Source organism: Pan paniscus, chromosome 4 (assembly GCF_029289425.2).
Source record: "Pan paniscus chromosome 4, NHGRI_mPanPan1-v2.0_pri, whole genome shotgun sequence".
NCBI classification, from domain to species: domain Eukaryota; kingdom Metazoa; phylum Chordata; class Mammalia; order Primates; family Hominidae; genus Pan; species Pan paniscus.
The window spans coordinates 176,082,743-176,092,613 of NC_073253.2; the positions used below are offsets into that span (position 1 = coordinate 176,082,743).

At 53.4% G+C, this 9,871-nt stretch overlaps 4 non-coding genes and 1 pseudogene across 4 annotated transcripts; 3 read left to right on the forward strand and 2 right to left on the reverse strand.

Annotated features, from left to right (window-relative positions):
* Window positions 1-3,732: 3,732 nt before the first annotated feature.
* TRNAV-CAC (transfer RNA valine (anticodon CAC)) lies at window positions 3,733-3,805 on the forward strand. The gene has a single exon. It is a non-coding gene; the product is annotated as a tRNA-Val (tRNA).
* A 322-nt stretch (window positions 3,806-4,127) lies between these two features.
* Window positions 4,128-4,209, reverse strand: TRNAL-AAG (transfer RNA leucine (anticodon AAG)). The gene has a single exon. It is a non-coding gene; the product is annotated as a tRNA-Leu (tRNA).
* A 1,767-nt stretch (window positions 4,210-5,976) lies between these two features.
* On the forward strand, window positions 5,977-7,523 carry LOC129397899 (forkhead box protein O1-like; annotated as a pseudogene).
* Window positions 7,524-8,901: 1,378 nt separating this feature from the next.
* On the forward strand, window positions 8,902-8,983 carry TRNAL-AAG (transfer RNA leucine (anticodon AAG)). The gene has a single exon. It is a non-coding gene; the product is annotated as a tRNA-Leu (tRNA).
* Window positions 8,984-9,305: 322 nt separating this feature from the next.
* TRNAV-CAC (transfer RNA valine (anticodon CAC)) lies at window positions 9,306-9,378 on the reverse strand. Its single transcript has one exon. It is a non-coding gene; the product is annotated as a tRNA-Val (tRNA).
* Between the last annotated feature and the right edge of the window lie 493 nt (window positions 9,379-9,871).

Genomic DNA, 9,871 nt, shown 5'->3' on the forward strand with positions numbered 1-9,871 from the left:
TAAGTCTTTAATCCATCTTGAATTAATTTTTGTATAAGATGTAAGGAAAGGATCCAGTTTCAGCTTTCTACATATGGCTAGCCAGTTTTCCTAGCACCATTTATTAAATAGGGAATCTTTTCCCCATTTCTTGTTTTTGTCAGGTTTGTCAAAGATCAGATGGTTGTAGATATGCGGCATTATTTCTGAGGGCTCTGTTCTGTTCCATTGATCTATATCTCTGTTTTGGTACCAGTACCATGCTGTTTTGGTTACTGTAGCTTTGTAGTATAGTTTGGAGTCAGGTAGCATGGTGCCTCCAGCTTTGTTATTTTGGCTTAGGATTGACTTGGCAATGCAGGCTCTTTTTTGGTTCCATATGAACTTTAAAGTAGTTTTTTCTAATTCTGTGAAGAAAGTCATTGGTAGCTTGATGGGGATGGCATTGAATCTATAAATTACCTTGGGCAGTATGGCCATTTTCCAATATTAATTCTTCCTATCCATGAGCATGGAATGTTCTTCCATTTGTTTGTATCCTCTTTTATTTCATTGAGCAGTGGTTTGTAGTTCTCCTCGAAGAGGTCCTTCACATCCCTTGTAAGTTGGACTCCTAGGTATTTTATTCTCTTTGAAGCAATTGTGAATGGGAGTTCAGTCATGATTTGGCTCTCTGTTTGTCTGTTATTGGTGTATAGGAATGCTTAAACAACAGGTGCTGGAGAGGATGTGGAGAAATAGAACACTTTTATACTGTTGGTGGGACTATAAGCTAGTTCAACCATTGCAGAAGACAGTGTGGCCATTCCTCAAGGATCTAGAACTAGAAATACTATTTGACCCAGCCAGCCCATTACTGGGCATATACCCAAAGGACTATAAATCATGCTGCTATAAAGACACATGCACACGTATGTTTATTGTGGCACTATTCACAATAGCAAAGACTTGGAACCAACCCAAATGTCCATCAATGATAGACTGGATTAAGAAAATGTGGCACATATACACCATGGAATACTATGCAGCCATAAAAAGGATGAGTTCATGTCCTTTGTAGGGACATGGATGAAGCTAGAAACCATCATTCTGAGCAAACTATCGCAAGGACAAAAAGCCAAACACCGCATGTTCTCACTCATAGATGGGAATTGAACAATGAGAACACTTGGACACAGGATGGGGAACATCACACACTGGGGCCTGTCGTGGGTGGGGGGAGGGGGGAGGGATAGAATTAGGAGATATACCTAATGTAAATGACGAGTTAACGGGTGCAGCACACCAACGTGGCACATGTATACATATGTAACAAACCTGCATGTTGTGCACATGTACCCTAGAACTTAAAGTATAATAAATAAAATGTAAAAAAAAAAATACAAAAATTAGCCAGGTGTGGTGGCGTGCACCTGTAATCCCAGCTACTCAGGAGGCTGAGGCAGGAGAATCTCTTGAACCCAGGAGGCAGAGGTTGCAGTGAGCAGAGATCACGCCACTGCACTCCAGCCTGGGCGACAGAGCCAGACTCTATCTCAAAAAAAGAAAAGAAAAGAAAAGAAATACCTGAGGCTGGGTAATTGATAAGAAAAGAGGCTTAATTGGCTCATGGCTCTGCAGGCTGTGCAGGAAGCATACCGCCAGCATCTGCTTCTGGCAAGGCTTCAGGAAGCTTCCAATCACGGCAGAAGGCAAAGAGGGAGCAGGCACATCACATGGCGAAGGTGGGAGCAAGAAGGGGGTGGGGGTGCCACACACTTTTTAAAACCTTATCAGGGGAGAACTCATAATAGGGAGGACAGCACCAAGGCCATGGTGCTAAACCATTCATGAGAAATCCATCCTCATGATCCAATAACCTCCCACCAGGCCCCACCTCCAATATTGGGAATTACATTTCAATGTAAATTTTGACGAGGACATAAATACAAACTATATTACTACCCTTAAACAATTGGAAATTGCTTTGTTTTTGAGAAATAAAAGAAACTGCTGAATTCTGTTCTGTTGCTTTGGTTGTACACTTTAGTGAAAATTGAAAGGTTATGTTAATTTCTGAAGAATTATAATGATAAAAAACGGTGCAGACACAACCTTCACTTTGCAAGCATTGCAGACTTAAGTTTTTTGGGGGAAACTATAAATAATTAAATAGTTTCCCAGTGAGCTCAGCCAGCCCATTCAGGGCAGTGCCCAGACATATGCTTGTGGCAAACTCTAGCCAAGCAACTTACCTACAGGAGAAAAAAAGACTCACTGTTTCAAGAGGAGCTGTGGTGCTTCTCTCCTTTCTCCTCCTTTTCTTGTATAAACCCTACATTCACCTGTATTCAAGAAAATCAGCCAACTAATTGGTTTCTGTGTGTGTATTCAAGAAAATCAGCCAACTAATTGGTTTCTATGTGTGTATTCAAGAAAATCAGCCAACTAATTGGTTTCTGTGTGTGTATTCGAGAAAATCAGCCAACTAATTGGTTTCTGTGTGTGTATTCGAGAAAATCAGCCAACTAATTGGTTTCTGTGTGTGTATTCGAGAAAATCAGCCAACTAATTGGTTTCTGTGTGTGTATTCGAGAAAATCAGCCAACTAATTGGTTTCTGTGTGTGTATTCGAGAAAATCAGCCAACTAATTGGTTTCTGTGTGTGTATTCGAGAAAATCAGCCAACTAATTGGTTTCTGTGTGTGTATTCGAGAAAATCAGCCAACTAATTGGTTTCTGTGTGTGTATTCGAGAAAATCAGCCAACTAATTGGTTTCTGTGTGTGTATTCGAGAAAATCAGCCAACTAATTGGTTTCTGTGTGTGTATTCGAGAAAATCAGCCAACTAATTGGTTTCTGTGTGTGTATTCGAGAAAATCAGCCAACTAATTGGTTTCTGTGTGTGTATTCGAGAAAATCAGCCAACTAATTGGTTTCTGTGTGTGTATTCGAGAAACTCAGCCAACTAATTGGCTTCTGTGTGTGTATTCGAGAAAATCAGCCAACTAATTGGTTTCTGTGTGTATTCGAGAAAATCAGCCAACTAATTGGTTTCTGTGTGTGTATTCGAGAAAATCAGCCAACTAATTGGTTTCTGTATGTGTATTCGAGAAAATCAGCCAACTAATTGGTTTCTGTGTGTGTATTCGAGAAAATCAGCCAACTAATTGGTTTCTGTGTGTGTATTCGAGAAAATCAGCCAACTAATTGGTTTCTGTGTGTGTATTCGAGAAAATCAGCCAACTAATTGGTTTCTGTGTGTGTATTCAACAAAATCAGCCAACTAATTGGTTTCTGTGTGTGTATTCGAGAAACTCAGCCAACTAATTGGTTTCTATCTGTGTATTCGAGAAACTCAGCCAACTAATTGGTTTCTGTGTGTGTATTCGAGAAAATCAGCCAACTAATTGGTTTCTGTGTGTGTATTCGAGAAAATCAGCCAACTAATTGGTTTCTATGTGTGTATTCGAGAAAATCAGCCAACTAATTGGCTTCTGTGTGTGTATTCGAGAAAATCAGCCAACTAATTGGTTTCTGTGTGTTTGTGTTCAAGTGAGCGTCCACATTCACTCAGCTGTGCTGTGTCTCTGAGCTACTCTCTGACTCTGCAACCCTCCCCTTTTAAATGGTTGCACTGGACTCTGTATTCTTGTGCGCTCATACCCATTACCAAGCTCAAAGGGACCCACAGAAGCAGCTCACAATTCTTATGAGAAATAAAATACCGCCGTGTGTCGTGACTAATTATGATGGCAGAAAAGCATCAAGCCGGTTTCCGTAGTGTAGTGGTTATCACGTTCGCCTCACACGCGAAAGGTCCCCGGTTCGAAACCGGGCGGAAACAGTTCCTTCTACTTTTCACTTAACTGCTTCAAATTTATTACACCGAAGACTAGCCTAGAACATCCCACCAATATCTGCACCCACTTAAGGAGAAAAGGCTATCAAGGGTATTTATACCGTTGCCTTTCCGCCGCAATCTGGGAAGAACTGAACCCACCTCACTTGCTGTTGACACCAGCACGACGAACTCCCCACAAAGCCCGTCCAGTGGATGGATGCACAATGCCAAACGGAATTCCCGATGCCGGGAAAGCGTGGGGCCCAAGGCGAGTTCCTCCTTTTGTAACCCATGAAGGGACAAAAACGGAGGAATCACAACAAGCTGGCAGCGGTGGGATTCGAACCCACGCCTCCGAAGAGACTGGAGCCTTAATCCAGCGCCTTAGACCGCTCGGCCACGCTACCCTCCTTCTGGGGTTCACCTACATCTTTTCCTTCCTTATAAAACATCCCCAGGGTCCCCGGGCCAACAAGGCGTCGAGGCGAATCCACAGGGCATCGCAGAACCACCGCCTTCCAGCAGGATTCGCCGGGCCAGAGGCACCGGCTGGGAAACGGCTCCACCAGCGCCCTGGCAGAGAAGGTTCGCGAAGCGCAGGTCTCGGGATTTGCTTTGGGGGCCACTCAGAAAGTCACCCACATTGGCCCTCTTTGGGGAGGCGGCGTGAGAGGAGGGGAAGCCTTCTGCACTCTTTAAAGAAAGATAAAAATAAATAAACCAGGGCAGACCCCGTCAGTTCGGGGCCGCGTAGTCCTGCAGCCGCCGCGCCGCACTCCACAGGCAGCAGCGCACAGGGCGCGACTCCGGGGAGAGCCACGGCCCGCGGGGTCCGTCCGTCCTTCGGTCCACAGCCCCGTCCCCTGGAGCTTGGCGCCCGCTCTGCCCGGATCCGCCCCGGCCCGGGGCTCCTGCCCGCCGTCCAGTCCGCGCAGGGACCCCGAGCAGCCTCGCCGTGCACGGCCCCGCCGGGCTCAGTTCTGGGCTCGCGCTTCCACCGCCCCCGCCTGGCTCCCAGTTTCTTTCTGTCTCCCGCGGAACCGACCTCGTTCCCCCGAATCTCCGCCAGCTCTTCTCCCCCTCCCCCTACGCCCCGTGCTTTGCTCTCCCGCTTCTCGCCTCGCCCGCGGCTGGGGGAAGGGAGGGGAGGGGAGGGGAGCGGAGGGGTGGGGAGGGGAGGGGATGGGTGAGGAGGGGGTGGGGCGGGGCGGGGAGGGGTGGGGAAGGGTGTGGAGCGGAGGGCAGGGGAGGGGAGGGGTGGGGAGAGGTAGGGAGGGGAGGAGTGAGGAGGGGTGGGGAGGGGAGGGCAGGGAGGGCAGGGGAGGGGTGGGGAGGGCAGGCGAGGGCAGGCGAGGGCAGGCGAGGGGAGGGGAGGGGTGGGGACGGGAGGGGAGGGAAGGGGAGGGGACGGGAGGGGAGGGAAGGGGAGGGGACGGGAGGGGAGGGGACGGGAGGGGAGGGGAGGGGACGGGAGGGGAGGGGACTGGAGGGGAGGGAAGGGGAGGGGACGGGGAGGGGAGGGGACTGGAGGGGAGGGGAGGGGAGGGGACTGGAGGGGAGGGGAGGGGTGGGGACTGGAGGGGAGGGGAGGGGAGGGGAGGGGAGGGGAGGGGAGGGGACTGGAGGGGAGGGGAGGGGGACGGGAGGGGAGGGAAGGGGAGGGGACGGGAGGGGAGGGGACTGGAGGGGATGGGAGGGGACTGGAGGGGAGGGGAGGGCAGGGGTGGGGAGGGGAGGGCAGGGGAGGGGTGGGGAGGGGTGGGGAGGGTAGGGGAGGGCAGGGGAGGGGACGGGAGGGGAGGGGAGGTGACTGGAGGGGACGGGGAGGGGAGGGGAGGGGACTGAAGGGGAGGGGAGGGCAGGGGAGGGCAGGGGAGGGGTGGGGAGGGTGGGGAGGGTAGGGGAGGGCAGGGGAGGGGACGGGAAGGGAAGAGACTGAAGGGGACGGGAGGGGAGGGGAAGGGAAGGGACTGAAGGGGAGGGGAGGGGACGGGAGGGGAGGGCAGTGGAGGGGAGGGGACGGGAGGGGAGGGCAGTGGAGGGGAGGGGACGGGACCCTACGGCCGAAGCGCCCCGGGGGGCGGAGGTGCACCCGGATTTCCAGTCGCCGCCCGGGCGGGAGTTCCGCGGGTCCCACGCTGCCACCTCCAGCCCCGCCCGTCAGCGCCGACTTCATGAGCAACCTGAGCCTGCTGGAGGACAGCGAGGACTTTTGCGGACGCCGGTTCGCCGCCTCCGCCGGGCAGTAGCGCAGGAGCAGCTCGTCCCATCGCAACGCGTCGTGCAGCCTGTCCCACGCCGACCTCAGCACCAGGGCCGACGAGAGCTCGGCGGAGAAGCGGCTCGCGCTGTCGCAGATCTGCGAGTGGATGGTCAAGAGCGTGCCCTGCTTCCAGGGCGACAGCAACAGCTCGGCGGGCTGCAGGAATTCACTTCGTCATCTTCTGTCCCTACACAGCAAGCTGACTCGCGCACGGAATGAAGGAACTGGAAAAAGTGCTCGGTGGACGCTGGATCCAGAGGGCGGCAAGGGTGGGAGATCTCTTAGGACAAGAGCTGCATCCATGGACAGCAGCAGCAAATGCGCTCGGAGCCTAAGTCAAGCTGCCACGAAGAAAGCATCCTGCAGTCTAGCCAGGGGGGTGCCGGGGACAGCCCTGGACCCCAGTTTTCCAGATGGCCTGCAAGCCCTGGCTCTCACAGCAATGATGACTTTAATAGCTGGAGTGCATTTCGCTCTGGAACTAGCTCAAATGCTAGTACTGTTACTGGGAGACTTTCACCCATTATAGTCAAAGGAGACTATCTTGGAGATGGGGACGCAGATTCTGTGGGGTACCCGCCATCTGCGGCAAAGATGCCCCTACTCCACCCAGTCTGAGACAAGCAATCCTGAAATATGGAAAGCTTTCTGAGTGATCTCAGTCTTATCTCCTCACCAACATCATTAACTGTGTCCACCCAGTCCTCACCTGGCACCATGATGCAGCAGGCGCCATGCTACTCCTTTGTGCCACCAAACACCAGTCTGAATTCGCCCAGCCAAACTGCAAAAAACAGACGTAGGGCCAGTCCAACATGAGCCCTTTACCCCAGATGCAAACACTCCAGGAGCACAAATCAAGTTACGGAGCTGTGAGTCCGTGTAACTGTGTAGCGGGACTCCTGGAGGAGTTGCTGACTTCTGACTCTCCTCCCCGTAATGACATGACACCAGCTGATCCTGGAGTAGCCCAATCCAACAGCCGGTTTCTGGGCCAGAATACCATGATGGGCCTTAATTCAGCCATGTCAACCTATGGCAGCCAGGCATCTGGATACAAAATGAGGCATCCCAGCTTATGCAGCTTACGGCCGTGCCCTGTCTCACACGGAAAACACCAAGCCCCACACCTCAGGTGTGAACCAACTGACCCCAGTGAAGACACCTTTGCAAGTGCCTCTGCCCCACCCCATGCAGATGAGTGCCCTGGGGGGCTACTCCTCGGTGAGCAGCTGCAGTGGTTGTGGCAGAATGGACCTTCTCCACCAGGAGAGGCTTCCAAGTGACTTGGACGGCATGCTCACTGAGCCCTTGGACTGTGACATGGAATCCAAATCTTCATTTGGAATGACCTCATGGATGGAGACACGCTGGATTTTTCACCTTGGCAATGTTTTGCCCAGCCAAAGCTCCTCACACAGTGTCAAGACAAGGACACATAGCTGCGTGTCAGGCTGAGAACCGGTGAGCCCGCTACACTTAAAAGTACTTCATCGGCTGGGCACAGTGTCTCCCGCCTGTAATCCCAGCACTTTGGGAGGCTGAGGTGGGCGGATCACGAGGTCAGGAGATCGGGACCAACCTGACCAACGTGGTGAAACCCTGTCTCTACAAAAAATACAGAAATTGCCTGGGTGTGGTGGCACGTGCCTGTAATCGTGGGTACTCTGGAGGCTGAGGCAGAAGAATCGCTTGAACCTGGGAGGCGGAGATTGCAGTGAGCCCAGATTGCACCACTGCACTCCAGCCTGGCAACAAAGCAAGACTCCGTCTCAAAGAAAAAAAACAACTTCAGACTGTCTGACAACAGGAACTGAGAGTCCCCTCCCCTCCCCTCGCCTGCCCTCGCCTGCCCTCGCCTGCCCTCCCCACCCCTCCCCTGCCCTCCCCTCCCCTCCCCACCCCTCCTCACTCCTCCCCTCCCTACCTCTCCCCACCCCTCCCCTCCCCTGCCCTCCCCTCCCCACCCCTCCCCACCCCACGCCTCCCCTCCCCTCCCCACCCCTCCGCTCCACACCCTTCCCCACCCCTCCCCGCCCCGCCCCACCCCTCCTCACCCATCCCCTCCCCTCCCCACCCCTCCGCTCCCCTCCCCTCCCCTCCCTTCCCCCAGCCGCGGGCGAGGCGAGAAGCGGGAGAGCAAAGCACGGGGCGTAGGGGGAGGGGGAGAAGAGCTGGCGGAGATTCGGGGGAACGAGGTCGGTTCCGCGGGAGACAGAAAGAAACTGGGAGCCAGGCGGGGGCGGTGGAAGCGCGAGCCCAGAACTGAGCCCGGCGGGGCCGTGCACGGCGAGGCTGCTCGGGGTCCCTGCGCGGACTGGACGGCGGGCAGGAGCCCCGGGCCGGGGCGGATCCGGGCAGAGCGGGCGCCAAGCTCCAGGGGACGGGGCTGTGGACCGAAGGACGGACGGACCCCGCGGGCCGTGGCTCTCCCCGGAGTCGCGCCCTGTGCGCTGCTGCCTGTGGAGTGCGGCGCGGCGGCTGCAGGACTACGCGGCCCCGAACTGACGGGGTCTGCCCTGGTTTATTTATTTTTATCTTTCTTTAAAGAGTGCAGAAGGCTTCCCCTCCTCTCACGCCGCCTCCCCAAAGAGGGCCAATGTGGGTGACTTTCTGAGTGGCCCCCAAAGCAAATCCCGAGACCTGCGCTTCGCGAACCTTCTCTGCCAGGGCGCTGGTGGAGCCGTTTCCCAGCCGGTGCCTCTGGCCCGGCGAATCCTGCTGGAAGGCGGTGGTTCTGCGATGCCCTGTGGATTCGCCTCGACGCCTTGTTGGCCCGGGGACCCTGGGGATGTTTTATAAGGAAGGAAAAGATGTAGGTGAACCCCAGAAGGAGGGTAGCGTGGCCGAGCGGTCTAAGGCGCTGGATTAAGGCTCCAGTCTCTTCGGAGGCGTGGGTTCGAATCCCACCGCTGCCAGCTTGTTGTGATTCCTCCGTTTTTGTCCCTTCATGGGTTACAAAAGGAGGAACTCGCCTTGGGCCCCACGCTTTCCCGGCATCGGGAATTCCGTTTGGCATTGTGCATCCATCCACTGGACGGGCTTTGTGGGGAGTTCGTCGTGCTGGTGTCAACAGCAAGTGAGGTGGGTTCAGTTCTTCCCAGATTGCGGCGGAAAGGCAACGGTATAAATACCCTTGATAGCCTTTTCTCCTTAAGTGGGTGCAGATATTGGTGGGATGTTCTAGGCTAGTCTTCGGTGTAATAAATTTGAAGCAGTTAAGTGAAAAGTAGAAGGAACTGTTTCCGCCCGGTTTCGAACCGGGGACCTTTCGCGTGTGAGGCGAACGTGATAACCACTACACTACGGAAACCGGCTTGATGCTTTTCTGCCATCATAATTAGTCACGACACACGGCGGTATTTTATTTCTCATAAGAATTGTGAGCTGCTTCTGTGGGTCCCTTTGAGCTTGGTAATGGGTATGAGCGCACAAGAATACAGAGTCCAGTGCAACCATTTAAAAGGGGAGGGTTGCAGAGTCAGAGAGTAGCTCAGAGACACAGCACAGCTGAGTGAATGTGGACGCTCACTTGAACACAAACACACAGAAACCAATTAGTTGGCTGATTTTCTCGAATACACACACAGAAGCCAATTAGTTGGCTGATTTTCTCGAATACACACATAGAAACCAATTAGTTGGCTGATTTTCTCGAATACACACACAGAAACCAATTAGTTGGCTGATTTTCTCGAATACACACACAGAAACCAATTAGTTGGCTGAGTTTCTCGAATACACAGATAGAAACCAATTAGTTGGCTGAGTTTCTCGAATACACACACAGAAACCAATTAGTTGGC